At 36.8% G+C, this 27,880-nt stretch overlaps 1 long non-coding RNA gene across 1 annotated transcript; it reads left to right on the forward strand.

The window, feature by feature from the left end:
• Positions 1-1,344: 1,344 nt before the first annotated feature.
• LOC132073723 (uncharacterized) lies at positions 1,345-27,880 on the forward strand. The gene is made up of 3 exons (XR_009418523.1): positions 1,345-1,456; positions 27,147-27,327; positions 27,714-27,880. It is a non-coding gene; the product is annotated as an uncharacterized LOC132073723 (long non-coding RNA).

Below are 27,880 nucleotides of genomic sequence, written 5' to 3' on the forward strand. Positions count from 1 at the left end.
GAACTGGGAATTAAAGGAAAAAAAATGGACAGATTAGACTTCAAAATTACTTATATAATATTGTATTTCAGAAGAAAAGTGCAGATGCTAGAGATGGTAGGAGTCAATGATTGCCAGACATTGAAACATTAAGGGTGCTGTTATACATCCACCCTAGTTAGACTCATAATGGAAAGGATTTACAGCCATGTTTCCTATATTCAGTTGGTGAGGAAAAAGAAGATTTATTTTGCACTTTTTCCTGGAAAGAAACATCAATTTAAGACATGTAAATAGCAGAACATGGCACTGTTAGAAGAAACTGCTTTTTCCATCTCCCAGCAATACTTAGAACAAGAAGTTTTCCAAATCCAAAAGGCAGAATAAGGTATGTCAGAGGCTAACTGAATAATTTCAGAAGGCCTTGAAGCTCTGCATTACATAAGAGCTATTGTTGGTGCTGTGCTGGTCTGGCAAGTGAAGATGTGCTGTTACAAACCATGATTATAACAACTTCACTTTGAAGACAGGATGTCTGGGACAAACGGTATTGCAGACACTGGTGTTTTATTAAAACAGTTCTCAGGAGATAAACGAAACAGAACTGTGTCATATTTAATTAAGCCTCTCCCCTTATGCTAGATCTTTGGGTTTGATTACAGGCGTGCTACAGTGGGCCAGCCCTGCCATTCAAACAGCAACTGCTGGTACTAGGAGACTTTCTCAGCAATGTGTTTTTATCAATAAATATGGATTTCTGTATCGTTCATATTAAAACTGACTTTCTGGTATAGAAAAAATAAAGGCATATGTTATTTTATTCATTAGGAAAAAGATTTGCCTGACAATTGTTTCTTTTTAAGTAGGTGTTCCATAAGGTAAAGGAAATATCATAAGAATGTGGTGGCTGCATAATCTGAGCAATATTGTTGATGTCTTGGTCCTATTGGTTGTTTTTGTTCACATATTGCCTATTACTTGCAAAATTCATATAAGCTGTATTTCAGTTGATCACTTGGAGAGAAGAGGTCAGCTTTTGTACTGTTAGTTCTTTGTATGCTATTCTTTTCACTTTTGCCTTAAATATATGCATATAATGCATAAACTAGAAACTCTGAAACTCCTTGGACATCTTAGACACCTTATACATTAGGAATGTCGTGTGACATTGCCCTCCTTCCCCCCACCCTAAAACCTGTAACATGGCCACTTGAATTTGTCACTCAGTAATTTGTAGGAAAAATAATCATAGAAAAAAAAGCCGCAGTTACGTAACTTTTCAAAGTATACTAAAGAGGAATGATTTTATAAATGTTCATTCAAACTGGTTTTGGTATGATGCTGCTCTTCTTATCTCTTCCCTTACAGAGAAGCAGGAAGAGACTCCTGTTGCATTCATGTCAGGAAACAATGAATAGAGGAAGTCCTCAACAACAGAGGTCTATTTTAGTTCAGAAAAGTCAGCCATAACAGCAAGGTATGCATGTATATGACACTTCAGAACATATTTCTTACTACATAATACTTTTCTTGCAGTGTATACCCTCAGGGTTCATCTGTTAGAGTTTAGTTTTTAGTCAAAAATAGCTATTTTCAATTCCCATAATAACATCTTCCATCTACATGAGTTTTTCTCCTGCTTTGTAACAAGTCTTAGGGATAAATTGTACATTGTGAACCTGGAATGATCAGTATGACCAAGTAGCTACTTTGAAATGATGAATGCTGAAATTTAGTTAGCAAGATTTGCAATAAATATCTTTAAGTAGTTAATAAAAAAACATTCCAAAGACAAATGAATCATGATACATGAAACATTTCATTGCTTCTTATATTTATGGGTTTGATATTCCCTTTGAATTCGTTTGGATTTCTTAGAAATATTTGTATTTTTTGTTGGGTGAACAAACAGTCCTGTTGACAGATTATGAGAGGACAAATGTTGTACTGACAGCACAGTTTTCAGTCAATCTACATTGTCTGAGTGGTATCTAGATGATCTCTTGTCAAAGATGCTATCTCAGAATGGTTTCAAAGGATTTTAATAGTGTAAGGTTTAGATAGCATTAGCAGTAATGAATTTTTCTGTACTAATTCTAGTTTACAAAAAGAGTTTACTGCCTTCCCAAGCTACCCAATCTGAAAGTTATAAACATTTATTTCTGGCAGAAAAACATGTCAGTGCTAAATACGCGCTACTAGTCATTTAGCTTCAATTTTGGAGAGTAGCTAGATCTTTAGCTAGAAATTCTACTACTTTTCAATAAATCAGGGGAACAGAAAATTCTGATAATTTCATTTGCAAGATTCCTGTCAAAGTATAAAAGGGAAAAGTCAACAAACTAAAGAATATATATGTATCTAATATGTACACAATATTATTCCACATACAAATATATTTATGTTCAATACCCATAATAAATTGCCTGTGTTGACTGCACATTTGCATACATATATTTTAAAATGTTATATATATAATATATATATCACATACACATAATACGCACACACACACACACACACACACACATATATATATAATGACTAATGGTTTCTTTGAAAATAAATAAATGCAAGGCATGAACTGCAATCTTGCCTTAATTAAACTTGTTAATTTCTCCTTTTGGCTAAAAATGAAGGTTTAATTTAAAACAATTGGATGTATGCAGAGGCCCAGATATTCAGTAAGCTGTAGCTCATTATGAGTCCTGGATGGAAAGAGAAATGAAAGCAATGGGTGCTTCCCCAGTGCAGCAGTTCCACAAGTAATGCCAGATTATGGGCTTCCTTCCTTTCCTTGTCTCAGGCTATTTATTTCTGCTCCTGCAAGACAGTTCAATTTCTCTATTACCTCCTGAGACACTAATCTGTTTTATATTAACTGAGTGAAAGCCATTGCACAAGATATGAGGCAAACCATGAATATCATTGCCCTACTTGTGCCTGGTTGCCTTTTCCTGTGTGTTAGGAGGATCTACTGTCTCCAGAAATCCCATACTTTGGTATCACCACAGATTCCAAGCCATTCTTGCTTAATATGAGCAAGAATAAAGACTCATGAGACAACAGCTATTGTCTATCTTTTAGACTACTGGAAAAGTGGGCTGTTATTCACAGCAATATTTCTTGTAATGTGCAGCTCAGTACTCTGCATTTCACCATTATCTCTCTGAGTGTAAATGACAGGAGCTGGGTGTCGTGCACAGCCTGCAGCAGTGGTTCTGTACCATGCTGGCACTTACCTGACAGAATACTTCTGGTATTTTGTGTAATACTTTTTTGGTTTTTGTTTATTTGCTGTTTTTTTTTTTTTTTTTGTAAATCTTTCCTCTCTTGTCCATATTCTGGAAAGGAGTGTCTTTGGAAGGGAGTAACAGAAGCATGTCTTACTGTCCCAACATACCGAATGCTTCTTTACCCTGGAGAGTGTAAATAAGAGAAAGATAAGGTAATATATTAAGAGGGGTATCAGATTACTTTATAGACCTGACTGAAGAGTATGGAAAACATACTGACAAACTGTTTTCACTGCCAGGGTTACTCTCTTGTGAGTGAGCCTGAAAGGGAGAAGTCAGATCCCTTGGAGATTCCAAAACAATAAACAAAAAGTGAAGAACAGCTTCAAAAACTATTTATTTTATGTCTGCATGTAATTAGTGGTTCTAGATAGTCATTATTTTGTTTCATCAAAGCCCTGAACCATGGCAGCACATCAGATGTAGAAAGAAGAATTTAAATCCAGAGTTCTCATTAGGCAGGTGCAATATATGTGGTCCCACCAAATGCCATTGATGATGTGCTCAACAGAGATGAGGTAGAACAGGTGAAGTTGAAAGGCTGATGTGCTTTCACAGCAGGCGGAGGAGGGGTGCATTGGAAGCTAAGGATTAGCGTCTTTGGAGCCAGTAACAGATTTTAGGGAAGAGAAACTGAGGGTCAGGACTGGCTGTGCATCTTTTTTACACTATATATGATACCTTCTATTTGTTATTTTAGGAACAGTATTTACCTTTGATTATGACACATTGGAATCACACTCAAAATTTGGACACACCAACCCACCATAATTCAAGTGAACATAAAAAATCCCTAATTACAGCACTTACGTATGGTAACTGATCATTATTGTTTTCTGATATGTTTGATTTTAGATTGTCACACTTTCTTCCACTGAAGTTTTAAGGTTTTTTGGTCTATCTGATTAATCAGGTCAGGAGATAGACAGGACATTTCAACTCTGACAGAAGATAGAAATTTTAGATATAATACTTGTAGGCCTACATATTTGTTAAAGAATTAAAAATTTGTAAAAATGTAGATGTAAAAATAGTAGATGTAAATGTTCACAGTTGCACTTGAATGCATGCATGATTACTTTAGCAACGGAAAAGTTCTGTGAGCTTATACAATGAGAAAGCACTGGAAAATAACAGACCTCATGGGAATGGAAGATAAGACCCTGGGACTTGTCTCCCATACCATCAGTAGCACTTGGCTGTGTCTGTGCTCTGAGAGCACCAACAGAAGCTGTGTGATGAATATGGCAGGGCTGAAGAATCCAAGTGTCATACTTGCAAGCTATTTTCTGCCTGAAACCTCTTGAGCTTTATCTCTGCCAGTGCAATTCTACCTGTCAGGTGCTTTTGCAATTAGGGATGTCCCACAGTAGTGGGCATTATGAATCCTTTAATCCTTTTAACCAGATGTTGGAATCTGAATTCTTCATTCACGGGGATAAATAGGGTTGGGAATTCTGCTGTGGTTATAGGAAACAAAAACTGCTTTCTAATGTTTTTTAAATGCTTTTTTTTTTTTTTTTTTTTTTTTTTTTAAGTTAGTCATCTGAAAGGTCTTAGCCCAGTGGTGCTTTCTTGCTTTTCTTCTTGTTTGTAGATAAATATCAGCACAACCCCATCCAACCATACCTTATTCCAAAGCAGTCACATTCCTATTATTCTACAGTTCCTTTGTTTAAAAGAAGACATGACAGGGATTTCTATTCAAGTTAGGAATTATCAACTTACAGTATACTCATAAAACACAGCAAAAACTTGAACACTTCAGTTACTTCTGTGGTATTTAATCAACATAGAAAGAATTATCTCTTCAAATATATTTTAAAATGGTGGTTTGAGCCCACACCTTGTAGTCAGCTCTGCAAGGGACAGCATCCCATGTAAAAATCTAGTGATTTCAAGGGATTGACAGACAGCATCTGCAAATAAAAAAAAAATTCTTTGACTATTAAATATTACAACTGTTTGTATTTCAGTTTAGGAAAACTAATAAGAAAAACAGAAAATCCTACTGAGTTTTGACAGCACGCTAAGTTCACATAAAGCTCAGAACATGCTGTTGTTCAGAACTTGGAATGGCCTCTGTATTTCATTTTGAGGACTTAATCAGACATTTTATAAGGAAAGAAAATGACTAATAGAGGAAGAAGCACTTTGAGTGATGAGTGGAAAGTGATTATTTATCATGCAGTAATTTGATACCTCTTGTTCAGGTTGAAAGATATTTTAATGTGAGAAAGGTAAGATAATATTTACCAGCAGTTACTCATATACTTGCTCCTCCCTTTACTGAAAGTAGAGTGCAAGCTATAATGAATCTTCCCTATACTTCCTTTCTCGGTGGATCTTCAAAACAACCTAGTGAAAATCAGTATAATTCATGACTTGTAGACAGGGCCTCTGACATTTAAGGCAGTAATTTAATTTTGAGAAGCATGTCAAGAAATAAAACTGAAAGAAAGTTTTGGCTTTTCTGTCTGTAATGCCACCAGTATTCAGAATTTCTCAGAGAAATTCAGATGGTCAGAGAGCGGGAAAGGATATTATCATTTCTATCAGGATAGCATCCCAGGGACATCCAAGAACAGAGCTCCATTGTGCTAAATAGTATAAAAATGCAGTAGCTGACATCATGTGCCCTGACAAGGATGCCAGGAATTCCTGATCAGACCTAAGTGTTACTCAAAGTTGTAGGGTGTGTCCTCCTGAAAGGCAGGCAGTAGGCAGTTTAAGTCCCAGAAGTGATAGTGTATCTGTGGATAGCAGGATTATCCCCAGGAAAAACCTGAACCTTGATCTATGTCTCATTAAATATTTCAACCCATTGTTGCAGCAGGGTTCTGGGCCAAAAATGGTACCAAGTTGTATGGTTTTGAGAACAGAATATGAAATGCACAGTCTCGATTAGTGAAATAACATGAAGGATTTAAAAGAAGATTCAGGGAAAACTACTGAAAACACTATGAAAAGGTTTTCTCATCAAAGAGCATGGGAACAAAGTCATTCCATGACAAAAGACTTCCCTGAGCTAAGGAGACAATTCCATTTTCTCAGGAGCCTTTCTATGATGTCCAATTCTTATGAATCACAATACTATATTCATGTAAAGTTTTCCCCCTTGTACTCTTCATTTCTAGAATATAGTTAGGAGCCATTCCAGCTATGTTAGAGTAAGAAACATCTGCTGTAACAGTGTGACAGTGACACCTGGGTTGGCTCTCCAAGTGAATTTTTATTAGGCATTACCTTAGCAAACATACTGTGCTTGTCAGCATTATGTAAAAAGGTAATCATCTCAGGTCGTTCTGTAATAGATCAATCCTTTGGTTTGAGAAAATTTTAAAAAAATTTCCTAAGTGAATATTCTTGCAAAAGCAACCCTATGTTTTTACAAGCATTTTCAATAATAGGTAGTAAATAGAAAGAGGCATGCTGTGTGTTACCTATTTTATAAGAAACCTACTTGATCTTTCATCTCTTCATTTAAATCCTGCTAAAATCGATTAATCAATTATATTTTATGCTACAATTTTTTAAAACTGATTTAATTTTTTTTTCCTAATATAGCCTATTTTTTTCCCAGTGTATTTCATTTGGCAGATATAATTTCAGTTACATGATGGAGATGGCATATATATCTCTTGTTGATACTTTCTCAATAGCTTTTGAACTAGCTGTGTAATTGCAACCAAATTTATCAGAGCAGTAGAGCTATCAAAATTATACCAGACTGTGTAAACTTTGTAAAAAAATGAAGTTGGGTAGAGGAGAGATTTATTTTTCTTTCCTTTTTAGGATAGGTTTCTGAAGAAGAGCCAAAGAAGAGTTTTACTGTGCTCTGATGTGCTCTGGCACGCAAGGAAAAAAGAAATCAGTGCAGCACACCGCCCTTCTTACAGTAACAGTGGAATGGGACGTGCGTGGCCAGTGGTCACATCCCATAATCCAAAGCTAACAGGGAAACACAGTGGAGGAGTTGGGGCTCCTGCAGAATGGCTCATGTGCAGGGCTGGCTACTCCTAGTGTTGGGGACAGCACTGGCATGTGTGTCATAAATCACAGAGCAATATGGCTTTGTAGGTCAGTAACCCACTGGAGCAGGGTTCAGTTTACAAATCCTTGTCTCCTACTTGTCCCTATACTTGATAAAGTACAATATTTCCTGCAATTGCCACTACTGCTATTGCAAAAATAAGTGAGCAAATAAGCAAAACCCATGGACTTTCCACTGGAACCAGCATGACCAATCTATCACTGTATTTCTGAGTGGTAAAGTGCAATGTGATCTGAAGTTCTGCTGTTCCTCTAACATGTGGATCCCAGTCGTTGAGTTGCTGCATTTGCATTGCTGCTGGTCATTAAAAGCGTAGGATCAATGCACATTGGAGCTAACAGGGAGTTAGCATCTATAGCTGTCAAATCCTTATGCTTAAAGAAGAAATCTTTCATATCAATGATATCCACATTACTTTTTTTTCAATTTAAGTCATAATCAGTACCTTGTAACAACAGCAAGAGAAAAAAAATCTAGTAACTTTGTGTCCAGGATAAGAATTGACCCTTAACTTTTATATTTTAATTGGCTTTGTTTTTGGCATTAAAGGACTGAACAAAAAATGTTATGATCTCAGCTGTTTTTAACCAAAGGGTTTTATGCAGAAATTTATTTAAATTATTTATGTATTTTTACTAACAAGCATTTTAGAGCAAATTTCTTATCTTCAAATTTCTCATTATGTGTTTTCTAGCTTATGTATACCTTTCTCTCTAGCCAACTTCCATTTTTATTTCTGACTTGAAATTTATTTCAATAAATGCAGAGATGCGCTGTTTGTTTCTGTGATTTTTGGATGCATTATTTTCATTAGAGGTTCTACCTATTGATCTTAACTTTTTTTTTTGGTGCAGTAAAAACGTTTTCTATCTGTACTGTAAAAATATTTGCTGCAAGTTAAAAGATGTAGTTTGTTCAGATGATCATTGTTGTTTCCATGGAGTTTTAAAACTCACTCATCCCATGAAAGACCAGAAAGTTATGACAAAGCAATCATACTTTTATTCAGATAAATAAAAGAAAGATTCCCTTGAAATCTCTAGGAAAAAAAAAAAAGTCTGAATTTAGAGATTTAGAGCGAAGTCAGAAGTCAGTACTGCTCTACTGCTCTTATTTTATTTTCAAGATCAGGTAGGAGAAATCCTATTCTTTAATATAAAGGCATTGTCTGTAAACATTGATTACAATATTTTCAAAAATAATTTATTTGCTAAGCCCATTTTGTAAAAAATCTCTGCTCATCTCAGTCACAATAAGATTGCACAAAGTAAATGGAAATTCTATCCCAGATTTTTCTTTTTCTTACAATGACTGTGGTTTGTCTTTGTGCATTTTCAGTTGCTATTTATATGGGGCTTTCCTTATGATTTTATAGGCTTTGAATTACTAGTTACAGTCAGCACTTCTCAAAAGTAGCTTTTTGCAAACAGGCTTATATATATCGCAGGCACTTCTCTTTCTAATTAAAGCATCTTCTAGTTCTTCAAACTCAGAGATAACATTTAGATTTAATTTCTATTATATAATGATCTATTGTATCCACCTGGAGATTAATGAAGAAGTGATGGCTTTCATAAATGTTGCATTTGAGACGGAACAATTTAACTACATGGAGTCTCCTTCCATGACATTTGCATAAATTGATGGCATTAAGCTCCCAGTGGTGCTCTTCCCATCCTACACAAGATCAAAGAGCCATTATGCTCTGAGTCTGTCTGCAGCTGTTAAATGCTTTCAAGGACTGTTTTCAGTCTCTCAGTTTTTCAGGAGAATTTGCCATAGGGGAGCATCGGCATCTCCACTGTACTCCACTGTAATTTACCCAAAGCAGCGCTGTGTTGGGGCGGCTGCCATGTCCAATTTCCTTGGATTCAGCTGTGGAGCCATGTAACAAACACATAGCATGCCGTGGTGGTGAAAACCCCGCGGTCTCTTTTTCTCAGGAACCAGAGCTCCCTCGGGAGCTGCCTCCTGCTGATGCTGCTAGCACCTCCCCACTGTGCTGCATGTGGAAATAATGACTTGGGCAGCCACCACAGCGAGAAAACAGGATGCACAGACGTGCATGCGTGCATGGGAGTGTAAGGGAGAGGGACTAAGATGAGGAAGAGGCACATGGATGAGACTCAAGTTTAAATGTTTTTTGCTCTTTTTTTTACGGCACCAGAAACTTAACTCTCAGTGCAAGGGTAGTTGTGCTTTGAAACGTTGTAACTAGCATTTATGTTGTAATAAACTGTTTTTTTCTTATTGTCCCATTTCCTGTAAAGACAATTGTTCATCTTACAGGCACCAGATATTAAGTTTAGAATTTTCATAACTCATCACACAACATTAGGCTGCTTATATCCACAAATTACAATCTCCCATAAATTCAATCACCTTGCAAATAGCTGATAACATGAAAGACTTACAGATGAATTATCAAAGAAGGAATTCACTTTTGAATGACAAAAGTAGTTAATAGAAGAAAGTACCTTAAGTGATACAAAATCTTCCTTGGTATTTCAAAATGTTTTTAATACTGCAGCCTCTTTAATTACCAAGAATTCTCAGAGGGCTTGTTATGGACCATTCTTGAAGCAGATGCCTGTTATACAAAGAAAAGCTTTCTCTGGACAGACCTGCAAATGATGCATAATAGGATTATATAAGTTAGCACTGCTTGTTCATCCCAACATTTGCATTTTAAGTTTATTTTTTACCCAGATCTCAGGCAAACAAACTTATGTTTCTTACAGACCTGCAACAGAAACATTGAGCATAAAAATCACCTGTGAAAAGTTTTAGTCAAACATAGTGGCAGTGGCTGAGAACATATGCTCATATGCATGGCAAGCTCTAGATGATGCCTCTATGCTAGAGTGTTTCTTCCCACTCTCCTCCTCGTGCTTATGTCATGGAAGTATTTTCTTAAATGTGACTACAAGACTACAGCAGGTGTACCAGCCCCTTGCAGCACTGAGAGTCAAAACCAGCCTGCTAGGGAAAGACTGGATGTCAAGCCTTGACATTGGCCAGATCCATCAGAAACGTCATGAGCTCCTTTTTTAAATCAGAACAGATTGACAGAAGTCCTCACAAAACCTCTGTGTCAAAAAACCCCCAAACAAACCCAAATCAAACCCAAGAGACTGAAACCAGCTTTGAAACTTTTCCCAAATTACTGCTAGCACAGAACCTGGGACACACTGGTGTGTGGCACTGGTTTGATGGCACTGACAGAGGGACTGCCCAAGGGTCCTTCCTTGGAGAATGCTTCCTTGAGGAAATGCTCTGAGCACCAGAGCTGGAGCTGGGGGGCTGACAGCCTGGCAGCACAGGCACTGCATATATAAATTCACACTGGCAAATAAAATGTGCCTGGGCCTCTAGGCCAGCTGCTCCCTTTGGGATGAGGGGTGGAAAGAGCAGGGGGTTGACACGGAGCATCCAGGGATCATGTCTGAACATGAATGGCAGCCAGGACTGACCTCCAGTCCAGATCAGGGTACAGTGAGGGAGTAGGTCTGAAGTCAAGCCTGGAATTCAATCTGTAGATCAGGATCAGGTCCAAAAGACGCCCGGTGGGCACATAGTGATGAGGCAAGGCTCAGTAAAACCAGGGAGTCACCTGCAAGTTGGTGCTGGGTCAACATGGTCCCCACCAGCTATGCCTTCACTAAACCACCCACCAGTACTGCTCTAGCTCGGGCCCAGGTCTCTTCTGGGTCCATGGCTGTGGGTATTGCCCCAGGTGAGGCAGCTTCAGCATTCTGGATTGTTTCAGCACAACAGAGGCCAGAAAGAGAAAACCAGCTTGCTGGGGATAGTGAGGAGAAGAACCATGGGACAGGCATCACTTTTCCTAAAACCTCATAAATTCGGGCTATTGGAAAGCTGGTTTGTTTTCTAACCAGTTGTGCCATCAAATGTCGTCTTATTCTGTTCTTGCTGTAGACCAACAAGTTCCCTTATGCCTTGACACCAGCTGAACTAGTGGCAAGTTTATAGAGATGTGCACGTTGAGGGTATCTGGTAGTGGTAGTTCACCTCAGGCAGCCTTCATAAACCTGCAGGCAGAGAACACTCTTTGTGGAAACAACCTATCTCCACAGATCACTCTTTGCCTTGCTGGTTCATAGCATTCTGTAAGACAACAGAATAGTTTAATATATCACCTGCCCTTCACAGTTTGCGTGGCCAAGTGCAAATGGAACAGTCTGCCTGGATGCTGTAGTCAGTGTCTTTGCCTCATCTTGTAATTTTTCCATGTGATTGTAAATAATTATGGTCATAGTATCCTTTTCCTTATGGGCTGTTGCCCCCCAAAGATGAGTATGGGCTCTGAGAGAAGGAAGACTTCTGATCTGAATCATTCCTGTATGGGGTGTTTGTGTTAGGCCGTCTGCTTTCCTTTAAAGGATACTAGAAATACACTTTTCACACCTCCACTTTTAGAATACATCTGCTGCATGAAACAGTTTGTAGGGACTTTGTCTGTTGAAAGATTTAGTACTTATTCCCAGCTCCATCTCATCTAACTGCTTTTCAGGACAAGAATTAGCCTTTTTATTTAGCTGTATTATACTTAAACCCTGAAGTCCAGTGTAATTCTGTGTAGCCTACCTGTGGGCGTGCCCAGAAAAATGACTGCATTTGCCAAACTCCTAGTAATGAGGTCAATTTGATATAAACTGGACACTTTCTTCCTTTTTTTTTTTTTCTTTTTTTGGTGTGTGGAGGAACTTCTGAGAGCTACTGTAAGATGCTAATATAAGATGCTAATGTTAGATGCATCTGTTCACAGCCAAGCACAACAAAAGGTACCCACAGATGGAGTTTGCAATAAATATTATGTGCTTGAGAACTACTATAAAATCTAATAAATAGTTATCTACATTGGACACATTTCCACAAAACAGAATGTAAACTACCACTGGCATCAAAAATATTTTTTTAACTCAGCAGAACAAATTTAGTTCTGCGTGAATGCTCAGAAATTACCCCATTTTAGGGTATTCAATTACAAAGAGAATTGTAATTGAACCCTCAAGCTGGTCAAGTACAATGATAACTGCCTTATTCCTCCTTATTTTATAGTTAAAATGTGAAAAATTAAAGAGATTGACATTGTGAATTCTTGGTATATATTTTCCTTTTGTTCTGTCTTTATCAGAAGCAAAAATTTTGGATAAGTCCAATTTACTTTTCACTGAACTGAAGTAGTTTTCTCCTAAAGCCTCAGTCTGTTTTTTTCATATTTCAGTAAATTTTAATGAGCTTCATTGTTACTTGAGAAATTCAGCCTCTAGAGAGAAGTTTTGGTCACATGATGAATAATAAACTAGTGTTTGATTCCTTGACACCACAAACTCATTTAACATCCCAGAATCCACTCAATATTCTAGTCTTTCAGTACCAGTTCTGTAAAACACTCTGTGTAATTCTCATGTAGATGATGACGTTGGCCAATTTGCAGGTAAAGCTGGTACATGAAAGCAGAACTGTTATAAATTATGGCATACATTGTGCAGTTTCTATTTCTGAAGAACTACCATAAAGTATTTTATACCCTTCCCTATTGTGTACAGAGTAAAGCAATATATTTTGAAATTTCAGTAGGGCCTTTCTACCACTGTTGCTACTAAAAATGCTCTTCAAGAAAAACAAAATTTCCTCTCCCTTCTCTGTTACTCTGCTGTGTTTGAATTCAGTCTTGTTTCTGGTGATATCTCAAGTCATGTGTACATTTTTTTTTTGCAGTCGTGACTGCTTTTACACTCTGACTTTATCTTTTTTTGATTAATTCATGTTCTTAGAGTATTGTATGGGCAAATATGAGAAAAAGAATATTCATCATTTTTTTTCTTTGGATTAGCACTGAAAAGTATAAAATTGTAGACCAAAACCAGACTATCAATAGAAATCTGGTATTTCAGTGTACTTCCTTATCATATCTCAAGCAGTTTAATTTCTGTTGCCTAAGTTTAAGAATTACAGATTAGGGGGAAAGTCATCCCAAGTTTGTATAAGTTTTTTAAATTTTCTTTTGATATTATATCTAAAAACTAGAACTTTAATAGTTACAATTATAGAGTAGTTTCTTGGAGGTGTCTTATTAGGCAATGTCTGATTCAGATGATGTGCCGTTGACTTAACACTACTATACAGCAATAATAATACACTGATGATCCTAAATCAGGAACAAAAGAGTTTTTAAAAAATCACAGGCAAATTCAGGTTGGAAGGCAACTCAAGAGGTCCTTCTTAGAGCAGGGTCAAACCATATTGTTGAGTGCTTTAACCAGCCTAGGTTGAAAATCTCAAAGAATGAGACTACACAACGTTCTCTGAGAAACCTGTTCCAATGCTTGACTGTCCTTATGGTAAAAAGATTTGGCCTGATACCTATTTGGAGCCTTTTTTTGTTTCAAGACTTGATCAAAAACTGATTTGAGCCTTTGGATAGATGGCAGCATTAGATATAAACTATCACACTGTTATTTATTCATATGAAAGGATTTAAGTTACTACCTCAATGTAAGTAATCAAGCTGTGACAGATGTCATCAAGTTTTATTATAAAATGTGGATTTCCACTTCTTAACTGAATAACTTAGCAGAAACAGCAGTTTCCAAAAATCTGTAATGAGCTATGAGCATACCCTACAGTTCTACTGAGCACATCTGCCATAACAAACCTGCCAAAAATTCAAGAAATCAATGGATCTGTCAAGAATGGAGAACTGCTTTTTCAATCCTTTATTTATAACCAAGTAAAACATTTGACTACAGCCTCCTCCCTGCTGGGATCTTCTTCTGTCACTAGAAAAAACCTGCAGCGGACCTTTAAGCCTCTGTCTGATGAAAAGGCTGTATTATGCCCTACTGATATGCTAACAGATCAGCCCATTGAAAAATGCTTGAGCTGAAGGACATCTCTGCTTTTTGAGAGCTATCACAGAGCAAAATGAGGAATTTTCATATGAGATACAGATTTGTTATGCCATTCAATCAAACATTTCTTTCCCACTTAACAATATGGACAGATAATGTCAAATACAGGATATTTTCCAGAACTATTGAATTTAACTTCCCTAAATCATTATGCAGCCAGAATGAAACACAAAACCAGAAACTTGAAGACTGAGTTTTCCCATATTCTGAAATACAATATTTTGGAATATCTACAATTAAAGGACAAACTAGTGTATTTGATCCAAATACAAATGTTACTTGCAGCAAAGATCAGCATTGCTAATCCCTACTTATTTCTGTCAATTCATTTAGCCTTAAAAAACCTGTAGAAACATGGTCTTGTAAAAAATTGGTCTTTTTATTCTATCAAAGTAAGGATAAAACAATATGGTACAGAGCCCCCTTCAGCTATCCATAAAGAAAGATGAAATCTCTTAGTACAGAAATTTTTATTTTTATTTTTTAAATAACGAAATTATAAGAGATCTAGCTGAAGATGAAGTGAGGACATAGTTAAATAGTAAATCTAAATGACTAATATACAAATAAAATAAAATGAAAGGGCAGTTGTCCAGATATTTCACAAGTTTCATATGTGACTAAGAAGTTTGGGAAAAAAAACCCTCAAATATGGGATACATACCCATATTTCCTGTTGGTTGTTTTATTCTCTGTAAAAATTATTGCATAAACACATGATTGAAAGCCTTGTAAAATATTTTTATGAATGTTATTCTGAAGCTTTCATCCAAGGCAGAAAACCGCTGGCTGATGAAACAGCAATTGTATCCAGAAAAGTTTATAAAAAGAAGAATTTATTATTCATGCCTTTTATAAGAACTACTCCAAATCATATCAGGCTTAAATAAGATTGAACTTTCTCAGGCAGAGACAGGGCTTAGATAGAATCACTTAATATGACCAAATATTTTTTTATTTCTAACCTATGGACACAAGAAGCAATATGTGTATATATATATATATACATATATATGTATATATATGTACACTTTGAGGCATGGAATGCTTTGAGTTATGGCAACAATATCTGAAGAACATGAAGAATAGCAGGTAAAACGAACAAGTTACATCTAAAGCCATGCAATGGCAAAAGTTGTTTCTGACATCTAAAACATTTTAGCACTTTCTTGACATTTCTGTCCTAGCTCAAAAGACAGCTGAGAATTCAAATCAGTAAAATATGACATAGAATAGTAATTTAATGTAACAATCTTTGCAAAAGAAAAATTAGAAATAGTCAGACCTCTGGATCATGTAAAAAATGTGTGGTTTAGTTTCATGTGAAATGTTTGATTTCGAAATTTGCATATTGAAAAAAATGGGCTTTTAAGAAGCCATCATTTTCACATTTAAATATTGCGACAGGCTACTACATGTTATCCTTGTATTAGGTAGGACTAATGAGAAGAAAATATTCCACTTTTACCATAACAGGAGGTAAGACAAATTAAATCAGAGCAGACAAAGAAAACTTCAGTTTCAAAACTCGTGTGTCAGATGGGGCAGATTTTGAAGTGAAGATGTGCAGAAAATAATACCTAATATGCCAGAGGTTAGACAACATGTGGTAGTTGTGGTTTGAGGATTGCTGATGGATGTTGTGACACATATTTCACCAGCCTGTGCTACTCCTAATAAGAATGCAGCAAGGTTTGCTGCATGAGGTTTCCTTGTATTTACCATCAGTTGGCATGCTATGCCAGAGTTCTTTTGCAGTACCATGCAAAATGTTTAGTACTTTAGACAGTTTAAGTAATGCAATTTAAGTATCATCTGGTTTATATAAATATATATATATATTTATGTTCACATTGCTTTGTAATGAGATGGTGGGTGTTCATCAGTGTTTTCATTTATTTTCTATGACAGGTTATGTGTCTCTTCCAGAAGCTTGAAGTCTGACTAACCTCTTAAGAAATTCATCATAAATCCACCTTTTATTTTTGTTCAGGCAGATGGATCTGTCCTAAAATCATATTAGGATTTTAGAAAAAGTAACATTAGTTATCCTGTTGCCTGTGTAACTGGTCCAACTTCAGGATGATCAGCTTTGGTGGATGTTCTCATGCTTGTTTAAAAGCTTGTCTATATGCAGTTAAGCACCACAGACATGGCATGTATTCACTGATGTGGGCTTTATACAGGAATAGGCTCCACAGTTTGGAAAATGTGTGATTTTATTTTATGGGGATTGCCAGCAAGAAAGCATACATGTCTTTTAGCTCAGCCCTTTTCAGAATTATGGAAGAGATTAATCCACTCTTCTCTAGTCCTCCAATAGGCTGAATATTTCAGACCCTGATTTCAGCTGTCAGGACTAAAGGAAACACTTTTATTTTGGGGATTATAAAATCCTCCTGAAGGCTGGATGTTAACTTGGCAATAGAAGTTGTCACACCTTCATCAGCTGAACCATTTTGCATCTGAGAAAATGCTGATGTCTCTAAGCCTTAAAAAAATTTCTGCTGCAATAGTAACTGAAATTACAAATTTGCCTAATCTAGGGAAGAAGGAATTGGTGTTTTGCTTAAGGTGTAGAATTTTTCATTCTGTATATTTGAGCATGGTTGCAGATGTGTTTGTTCTCAGGTATGGAATGTAGTTTAACAGTCCTTTAAAGAAAGCATAGATTTCTTGCAAAAAACCAATAAAATTTGAACCATGCCAGAGTTCTATTTACATGCAGACAAGCAACATTCAAATTAACATTTCTCAGAGCTCAGACCATCCTGCCTTGTCCTATAGAAGCCAGTGAAATGTTGCTTCATTAATTTTTAAAGATTTATGATTAAAATAGCCTTCTGGAAATAAATTTTGAATTCTCTTCAAATTCTGCAGGGCTGTTCTGATTCAGGCTGGGATGGAGTTACTTTTCCCTACAGCAGCCCTCATTTTGCTATGGAGTGTATTGGTGCTGAAAAAGTGTCGATAACACACCAGTGTTTGGCTACTGCTGAGCACCAAAGCTGTCCTTCCAAACTGTCCCCCTTTCAAAGGAAAGTAGGCTGAGGCATGGGCAAGAGTTTGTGAAGGAGCACACAGAAAACAGCTGATCCAAGCTTAGCAAAGGGTTATTCCATACCATATGGTACCTGTTTAGCAATAAAAGCTGCGTTTGTCTTCTGGAGTGCTAAAGCCACTTGCCAGGAAGTGGCTGGTCATGGCCTGCTGATGGGAAGTAGTGATTAAAATCACTTTGGTTACCTTTGCTTCCATGCATGACCTTTGCTGTTTCTTTTTTAAACTACTTCCACCTTGACCCACAAGTTCTTTTATTCATCTTATTTTCTGCTGCTGAGAAGGGGAGTGATAAAGTGGCTTGGTGGGCACTTGGTGTCAGCCAAGGTCAACTACCACAGGGATGAAGGAGGATCTCATATGTGCCAGCTGGAATGACTTCATCACAATCAAGATATTAGAGAAAGTGAACTAAAAAGAGGATGCTTTTCCTTTCTTTGTGCCCCCCCCCCCCAAACTGTCCTTTTGGAAATCACAGAAAGCAGAACCCTATATTTTTCAAGGTACCTATTAGAAAAAGCTACTTCCCAAAACGTAACCTCTTCCCCTCCCACCCGCATAGCCCAGTCCCAGTTCAAAACACATTTTATCTTTTAGCACCTTGGTTAGACAGAATAAATGAACTCTTCCCTCGTCTTACATTTTCTTGGGATATCCTCTTTATCCACACCTCAGTTTTTGCAGCTCTTTAGGACTTCTACACAATTTGTGTGATTTTAAGTCCTTTAAGTCTTTGCCAAGAAGAAATGTACCTATGTCATATCTCTATACAAACTTGGGGTTTAAAAGCTGGTGTAAACTATTTCTTTTATCTGGTTTTCTATTCCTATAACATAAGTTAAGGAAAAAAACTTCAATGATTTTTAAAGCATGCTACCAGTCTTATGTAACAATTGACCCTAGTAGTCATTCTAGGATAGTTTTCAACCCGAGTAGTTCAGTCAGCAGCCCTTAAAGGGTGGAGTCCTCTTCTGTAAAACAAATTTATGATAGATCAACTATTTGGTAATGATTATTATTTTTTACCCATCTTCAAATTGTGTAAGCACATAATTTCTCTGTTAAAATGTAGTTAGATCAAATAATGGAAATAAACCTTTTGCTCAGCTTTTTACCTCGCCATATTAATTATCTCTTAATCCCATGTTAGAGGCTCTCAAATTCATCTGCACATTTCTATTTACTTTCTCATATATAAATTTAATATTCATGATATACTCAGGATTGTGTTGTCATAAAACCAGCTCTGAGAATGCTCTGGCATTCTCCTTCTCTTTGTGACCTTGGGGCTGTCAAGTTCTGCATTTTCAGAGTTGCATGATTAAAGACCTTACTAATTTATGTTACACCTGTGAATTATCATGTTCTATGAAATATCTAACAGTGGACCAAATCTCCAAAATTCACCTTATATGTTAATCTATGCAGCAAAGTGGAGTATCACGGTGATACCAGGCTACTGCAAAGCTGTCTCATTCAGTCAGTGCTAGAGAGCTGTGCATCTCTCCACAGAATTAGACCTAAAGAAACTAGTTTTCTGAGAAATTAATCACCACAGCCAAGGCAGAATAACACCGTAGAATCACTATCCCATTTTCTCTTAGTGACAATGTATTTTTAGAATTAACTCAAATGTCCTCATGGAGTTTTGTCCTTTAGTTCTGTCTTGCAGTACTTCACCATATCCTCTAATAAACAACTTCAAAAATTATTTTTGTTTTTTGCATACTTCTGTTATCTTGTGATATCCAGTATTTTAGCTGTAGAACCTGCAAAAGCCCTAAAGCTAATAAGATTGTGAATGTAAATATTAACCCTTCTGATTCAGGAGATAGATTTCTTAAATCTTCATGCAAGTCTGTATCAAAGTACTTTGTGTAGTAAGGCAGGGAAGATATATATTCACTAAAAATGGCTCTGTATTATAAAATATAGACATCTGTGGAGTTAGACATATGGGAAAACACTGTAGTAACAATTTCATGAAGAGAAAAAGCCTGAACACTTTTCTTGATATTCTTCTGATTGTCAGTTATTTCTTTGGAAATAGTACCATTAGTACTACCAGTACTATAATACCTCTGAAAAGTAGAATGCATAATTCACCCTGTCACTTTGAAAATGTGGCAACCCTCGGCAACGTGGACTGTATATTTAGGAAACAAGAAAAAAAGTACTATCACTACTTTCATCAGTATCAGCTATTAGTATAAGACTGCTATGAAAGAAAACAAATTTCCTTCTACTTCATTGTAATCTGCATATGGAAAGTTAAAACATCTTATTAGTTTTGATTCTGACATGTCCTTTCCCCTTACCTCTGAGTACTGCTTCAGCTTTACATTTTCAGAGGGCTTGCTCTGAAGGTACAACTTTGTCATCAGCAGTGCTAAGTAACATCATCCTACTAACAAAGAAATGCTTTGATCCACAGAGATGACAACAGGCTTTACTCTTCTAGGCCATAAATTCAATAAGTTCCAAGTCTACAAGTAGTCATAAATTAGGTGCACATTTTAGTGTTTATATAGGGAAGCTATTGTGTTTAGAGAATGAGATTAAGCAGAGTGGTCACAGAAAACTGAATAGTAAATCCCATGCTCCCAGTAAAGCCCTAGATCTCTAAGACATGAAAACACTGATCTGCCCAAAGCAGGACTGTATTGAACGTAAGAAATAATACTGCATGGGTTTTTTTGGTAAAATATAATGTATATAACAGTAAATTGCCCTAGTGAGCTACTCAATAGATTCTCCCTTTAAGTTCACATTTTCATTTTTACATAGTACTCAAAATTTATATATGCAAATAGATAAACCTAACTGCTTTCTTGTAAACAGAAAGAATATGTCAAGGCAGGGACATATAATCGGACATATTTAACAAAGTAGAACTGTATTTATATGCAAATCCAACATTTTAAAATATGAGATGTTCCTATAAAAGTGAGAATGCATTAAAAGAGTTAAACTTTGTCAGGATTTACTTCTTAAGAATTTGATATGAAAAAAGATATACAGGACCCCTACTCTATTGAAAAAAAGATAATGTATCGCAAATCTATTTATAAAACAGATTTCAGGAGCACAGAAGAACAGATGTCCCTAATTGCTTAGTTACTGTTAGTTGTCAGCTTAGATATTCTGGCCAGAAAATTTTTATAATACAGCAAAAGTAATTGCTATACTGATAGACCCAATTTAAATGATTGTTCCTAGTTTTGAACATAATCTTATTACCTGCAGGTCACGTGAAAAGTTTTTATACAAAATCATAGATTGATTTGGATTGTTGAACTTAATTACAACTACATTATTTGACAAATGAAATGGAATAATTTTAGAAAAATGTTAAAAAGTTAAATGGTAAATAGCCAACATGCTACTTAAGAATCTCCTACTTATATGAAGAACAGTTTTGTTGGGCTTTTTTCCTTGCCTAAAATTGTTCCTCACTCAGGATATTATCATGTTCTATCTGAGACAGAAGTGGACAATACAGCATAGAATCATAGAACATCCTGAGTTGGAAGGGATCCACAGGGATCATCAAAGCCCAATTCCTGTCCCTGCACAGGACACCCCAAGAGTCACACCACGTGCCTGAGGCTGTTGTCTAAACCCTTCTGGAGCTCTGTCAGTGTTCTGCTGTGATCTCTTCCCTGGGGAGCCTGTTCCAGCGCCCAAACACCCTCTGGAGGAAGAACCTTTTTCCTGTTATCCAACCTAAACCAACCCTGACACAACTTCATGCTGCTCCTGCAGGTCCTGCCACTGGGCACCACAGAGCAGAGATCAGAGCCTGCCCCTCCTCTTCCCCTCACAAGGAAGCTGCAGACTGCAGTGAGGTCTCCATCAGTCTCCTCTTCTCCAGGCCATACAGACCAAGTGATCTCAGTGATTGCTCGTATGGCTTCTGCTTCATTATCCTCACGTCCCTCCTTTGGAAGCTCTTTAGTAGCTTAATATCTTTTTTATATTTTGGCACCCAGAACTGCCCCCAGCACTCGAGTGAGGCCGCCCCAGTGCAGAGCAGAGGGGACAATCCCCTCCCTTGCCTGGCTGGTGATGCTGTGCCTGATTCCCCCAGGACACCCCAGGCTGTCTGGTGCCTCCTGGCTGCCAGGGCACTGCTGGCTCATGTACAGCTTGCTGTCAAACACAACCCCCAGGTCCCTCCCCACAGCTCTGCTATCCAGCCTCTGATTCTCCAGTCTGTCTGTTCATCCAAAGATGCCCTATCCCAGGTAAGGAATTCAGCCATAGGAAAAGCCAAATGAAAGTGATATTAACTGTGCTTGTTTTCAGTTTCTCAAATAAATATGAACCACAGCAAAAGATGTAATCTTAGGTTATTTTTACCATAAGAATTTTACATTTCTTAACAACTAGAAAAAAATAGCTGCTTACAGCAACTTAGAGGGTCTGACCCTGGCTCCTAGCTGGTTCCACAGTTAATTTGATCATGTTTCTGGCAACCTAACACGGTCAAGTGCAAACAGATGTTCCACAGCAGTGAGATGCAGTTCAAAACTTGGACACGTCAGTATGGGTTCTGCCCAAGCTAATTAGCTGTGGTGAGAAAAAAAAGCAGTATTTTATTAAAGCCACATGTTTTTAATTCTTGTGTCAAGAATTAGAAAGAATAAACTGATTGTCGTAAGCAGTGAACAAGGTATAGTAAAGAGCTTTATGAGAATATGATCCATGACATTTCACTACCTTGAATGGGAAATGCTGTGGGTCATTTATGCAGCCACAGATAAATACTTTTTCTGTTAAGTGTACTTATCTGTGTTTAGGTTCTGAGCCCTCACTTAAGACAAAATTGATCTGGAGTGAAACGCAAGAATCCTCCCACCAATCATTAGCTCATAAATTAATCTGTAAACCAGTTGCTGTAATTTCTTTTCATTTGCTTTTGTTTTCTAATAATTGAAGAATAAAACATTTCCAAGCGTTTATGAAAAGGATATTTTGATTGCATGAACATAATTGTTTTCCTTTTTTAATATATTTTAACTATAAGTAACTAAGATATTTGATGTTGATGGGACTAATTGTATGCAGCTTTACTTTGGGGTATAAACCTTGACAGGGTTTGCTCCTTACTGTCTTAGATAATCAGACCCATAAATTACAGAAATAAAAGGCTAGAAGGAAACAGCATTCTTGTAGCAATCTCTGTCATCAACCCTTTATCCATATTTGCTGTTCCTTTCACTGGATATTACAACATATCATGTTAAGCTGCACACCATCTCCCTGATCAAATCCTGTCTCCAAATCTCTAGAACTAGACTAATAACGTTATTATTGATTACTTTTAATAGCATGTGGCTTTAATAGCATATGTTCATATATGAACACTACTGGCAGAGCAGTACCGACTGTTTAAATACTCTATAGATACAGAGAAAAATGTTGGCAGCTTCTGAAGGCGGTTGTCCATAAACAGAAGAGTAGAGATATGAGATCAGCACTGACAAATGAGTGGTGATGTAGACATAAATGTAAAGGAGAGTTTTAAAGAGGAATTTAAAGAGAAAAAAGAAATTGGTTTTGTGAGTAGTTACGGAGATCCCAGACTGGCCTTACTGTGCGGAATGAATGACGGTAAGAACTGATCTTCTGAGAATAAAGAAGATAAAATACGAGGAAAGGTAAAGGCAGTCATGGTCTTGATGGAAGCTTTTATATAGTCATGCAAGTAGGTACTTCTCATGAGAAAAAAGAGAAGGAGAAGGTGGAACGATGCTGAGTTGCAAAAAGAACCGAGAAACAGTCTAAGGAAATTATCTTTGAATTAGCATTTTGTTTCCTTCCTTTTGATCATCACAAGCTGTTTGTCATAACAAAAGGCCATTGAGATGATTAAAAAGTTATTCTTAACCCAACTATATCCTCTGAGTTGATGTCTCTGAATTCCTTGGAATTTTGCTAACATTCCTACTAAAATCTCTGGATATACTCTTTTGATACTCATCAAAAAGGGGTCTCTCTAAGACGGTATTTGCTTAATCACATTTGTTCTAGACCTCTTCTTAAGTAAACTATCCTTTCACATGATCAACACTATAAAGGCACATGAATGTAAAAGGAAACTGAGAGTTTTAAAATATTTAAAATATTTTAAATATATCTTCTTGCTTTAGACAGCATATATAAGAAAATGCAGGAAAGATAAAATGCACTTTCATACCTCATTTTTCTAAACACTACTGAACCATGCCCTATTCAAGCTACCCTGAAAACAGTACTTCATACCTAGTATGAGACTTCTTAATAGAAACTTCCACTTCTACCTCTGAGCTTACATCCCAGTGGCTTTGACACGAGGCCCTTTGTAACAGGATTCCTAATTTCCCTTTTCACGTACACAATTGATTTTTTATACTAAAAATTTATTTTGTATATCAAATATTTAATTCTGTCATCGACTATTAGAAGCATGCCCTCGGATTCTAATTTCCCTTTTCCATAACTTAGTCAGTTAGCCTTCCTGTCTTCCTAACAAACTCTCCTGTTGTTGTTCAAAGAAGCCAGTGCTTTTTAAGTTTTACGTAGTTCTTTGTAGAAGACTTTCTAAGAAAATAGGCTGTCATGTGAGGCACTTTCCTCAAAATATTTACTGGACCATAATTTCTCACTATGAGTGTTAACACCACTACATCCTTCAGATATAGTAAAAGTAAAATCATCCACCCACTAAAAACACCTAAATTCATAATAGCCATCTCTCACTGGCTAACTTCCCAGACAGCAGCAAGGTCTTACAGGCTGAAGCAATTTTTTGCCTTTCCTCTAGACATATGCTCTGTGTGCCTTGAGATAATCCATTGATTTTAGGCAGGTATTTCCAAAACTGAGACAGGGAAAAAGAAACTTGAGTTTCCATTGGATTGGTGTTTTCAAAGAGCCACCTTCCCACAATCATTGAAGAAGGAAGAACAGTTACTGAGGTGCATCCTGTAAATTACTTCCAGCTTTACTTTAGAAAAAAGAGTATAAGAAAACTCAGCATCATCCTATAATTTTATTAGGAGTGACTAATGGCATAAATGCAGTAATGATGGGCATTACTATTGAGAAACCCTTGCAATATACAGTGGCTCATCTGAGCAGCGCTTTGAACTCACATATGCTACCTCTTGATCACAGGAGTCAGTACTGCTGGTAGCTTTAAGTAATAAATCTCACATCTAATCAATTCAGTCCTGTTTTCTGTTTGGGACTAACTAGCTTTATTCACGAGAGAATTTACATTAAATTTTCTTGATACTAGAAAGTACAGTTTTAAATCTGATCAGCAAGGGTCAGGATTTACCCCAAAACTTAGTTTAGATTCTTCCAGATACTTGCAGACTCTTCTGGCATCAATGAAGCTGCCAGCTGCAAAATTGCCTTGATATAGTTTCTATTCATTGTTTATTTGCTTCCTTCGTTTGTTGACAGTGGAAAACTACTGACACAACTTTTGTGAACCTACTGCAACAGGTATATACATAAGACAAGTACACAATCAAAGGTATTATATTATTATCAAATACCACAGGGATATTGCAAGAGATATCCATCAGTCTAATCTCCATAGGTATCATTGCTTGAGGCATTTCAAAAGGACAAAACCTAGCAATTAGGTAATTTACATTTGATATTAGAATCTGCTGCATAAAATGCTATAAATCTTATTTATTAATTTTGTGTTTCCATTGTTTTCTTGTTATTCTTTTTATTATATACTGTTTTCTACTATTTCTATCTTGTAAAAAAGAAATAAGGAGATAAAATTATATTCAAAGATACTTTCACAACATTTGAATATAATGAACTCTTTTAGATGTTAAATGTTCTAATGCCTGGTTCTTAAGTAATTACTATGATGAGACTCTGTGTTAATGAGACTCATTTGACAGATTAATTAAAAAGGGATTTCTTTGTTATATAATCTCCATTTCATCAGAGCTTGAACACTGGCAGAAATGTAACCCTATAAAGTACAATGAAGACTGAATATGAAAATGTTGATAATAATTTGGTTTAAGTCCTTGTGCAAATTTTAGCTAACATCTTTTCTTTTATACTGTTATGAAATTTTAGCACATATTTCACACACCCTTGAAGCAAAAAGGAAAACTCCCAGAAGAGTAACCTTCACTTAGCACTGTTAGCTGCCACAGAGTCCAAATTTAAGTACTTTTTCCCCTGATAGTTAAGTTTTCCCTAATGTCACTTTGTAGCTGAAAACAATAGCTGGAATGCTTAAAAATATCATTTAATCAACAATTGGTCAATACTTGCTTCATATAGACTGTGTCGTTTCAACTTTTGGTTAAACTGAACAGAATGGAAATGTGATTTTGTAGAATTATGGATAAAAATAGCCAAATTTAACCAAATTCCAGTACACCATCATACAATCAGAAAGGAGAAATGATGCCTGACCAATATGATAGACTTCTGTGATGAGATGACTGGTTTGATAGATGAAGGGAGAGCACTGAATGTTGCTTATCTCAAATTTAGCAAGGCTTTTGACACTGTACGTTAACAAGCTCATAGAAAGCCTTATAAAATACAGGCTAGGGAAAATGGTTGGTAATGTGGGCTGAAAACTTGCTGAACTTCTGGGATTTTAGAACTGGTATCAACAACACAAAGTCCATATGGAAGACAATCACTAGTGGTATGCTTTTGGGATGAAAACTGGCACATATTGTGTTTAACACCTTCATTCATGACCTGGATGAAGGAAGATTGAGCTGTCGGCAGATCTGCAGCTGGCATAAATCTGGGAGCAGTAGCTTTTGCACTAGTGGATCATGCTGCTGTCCAGGTGGACTTGGGCAGGCTGGAGAAATGGGACAGCAGAACTCCCATGAAATTCAACAAGGGCAAGGGAAAAGTCCTGCATGTTGGTGAAGGAGGAATAACCCCAGGCACCAGTACAAACTGGGACCAATGAGGCAGAAGGCAGCTCTAAAGAGAAGACATTTGGTGTCACTGTGAGCAAGAAGCAATCCAAGAGCCAGCAGTGTTCTTGCAGAAAAGAGTGTCAAAATTATCCTGACTGCATTAGAACAGGTGTTGTCATCAGGTCAAGGCAGGTGATCCCTCTACTCAGCACTGGTAAGGCCATGAATAGCTGGGTCCAGCACTGTTTTTTCCAGTACAAAAAACATATGGACTTCACTAGAGTGCAACTGGTGCATCTTGCATGAAGATGAGCAAGGAATTGCAGCACCTGACAGCCAAGACTGCTGGGAATGGTCAGTCTGGGGAAGAGAAAGTTCAGGGGGATCTTATCCATGTGTACAAACCTGGGAGGAGGAATGAAGAACAGTCACCAACTTCTCTCAGTTGTGCCCTTGTCACAGACATCTTTTGTGAAAAATCTTTTCTTTAAGATTTTTCTCTCTTCTTGGAAGTTGAAACCCCAGAAAGAGAATGTAAACAATAGTTATCTGCTGCTGTGGAATGCAACAGGTGCGCCTGTAATTAACCCATGTTCCACGTTTACAATTAAGAGCCAATCAGGGGCAAAGCTCTCTCTGATAGATTCATTCCTTTTCTATTCTTAGTTTAGCATGGTCCGAACTTTTCTCTCTATTCCTACTAGCTTAATCATAATGTAATATATATCTTAAAATAATAAATCCAGCCTTCTGATCATAGAGTCAAGATTCTCATCTATCTCTTCACCCCTGAGGAACCCTTGCTAGCCCAACAACATGCCCTCTGAAAAGGGCAATTGGCACAGATGAAAATACATGAAATTCTATACAAAGACAAGAAAACACTTTTTGTTTCTTTTTACAGGTGGTCAGTCACCGGATCCCGTGGTCCAGAGAGGTTATGGAGCCTCCATCCTCTGAGGTGCAGAAAACTGGAGTGGTCCTGGGAAACCTGCTGTGGCTGCCCCTGCTTGAACAGGGGGACTGGACAAGATGATCTCCAGAAGTCCTTTCCAATCTCAGTCATTCAGTGATTCTCCGATTGTGTATGTCAAACCATCTTACAGTTTGAGTTATTTTCAACATTGTTTCAAATTCTTTGAAAAATGTCTTCTAGCATATGATAGACATGAGAGAAAATTTAAAACAGGAAAAATGTTCTGGAAGTAACTTTAATTTTCTTGTTTATACTAACCGGGATTTTGTTGTTTTTTTCCCTTTTCTCTATAACTTCCAGCTTGTGAGAAAAGCTACAATTCAGTGTATTTAGAGTGCAGAAATTTACTATGATTTCCTCTGACTTTGGCATGTCTATAGAAATGCTAGAAAAAGTGATTAAAATGCATCCATTAGGACTAGATATTTCTGCTTTAAATGCTAAAGATATGTTTGTATCTTTAAATAAAGTTATTTATGGTTTCTTGTTTTGCAGGAAGGAGTTCTTCAATCTGTTCTAGAATTATTTTGAATACATAAAACATTGATGCAAACCATGTAAGAGCTTATTTTGTGCATGTATGGTGAATTCAAAGATAGAGTTGAAAAATGAAGGCCATTCATATTTGTGTACAAATCTATGTGTATGCTTCATAATAAAAA

This window comes from Ammospiza nelsoni, chromosome 5 (genome assembly GCF_027579445.1).
Source record: "Ammospiza nelsoni isolate bAmmNel1 chromosome 5, bAmmNel1.pri, whole genome shotgun sequence".
Taxonomy (NCBI): Eukaryota; Metazoa; Chordata; class Aves; order Passeriformes; family Passerellidae; genus Ammospiza; species Ammospiza nelsoni.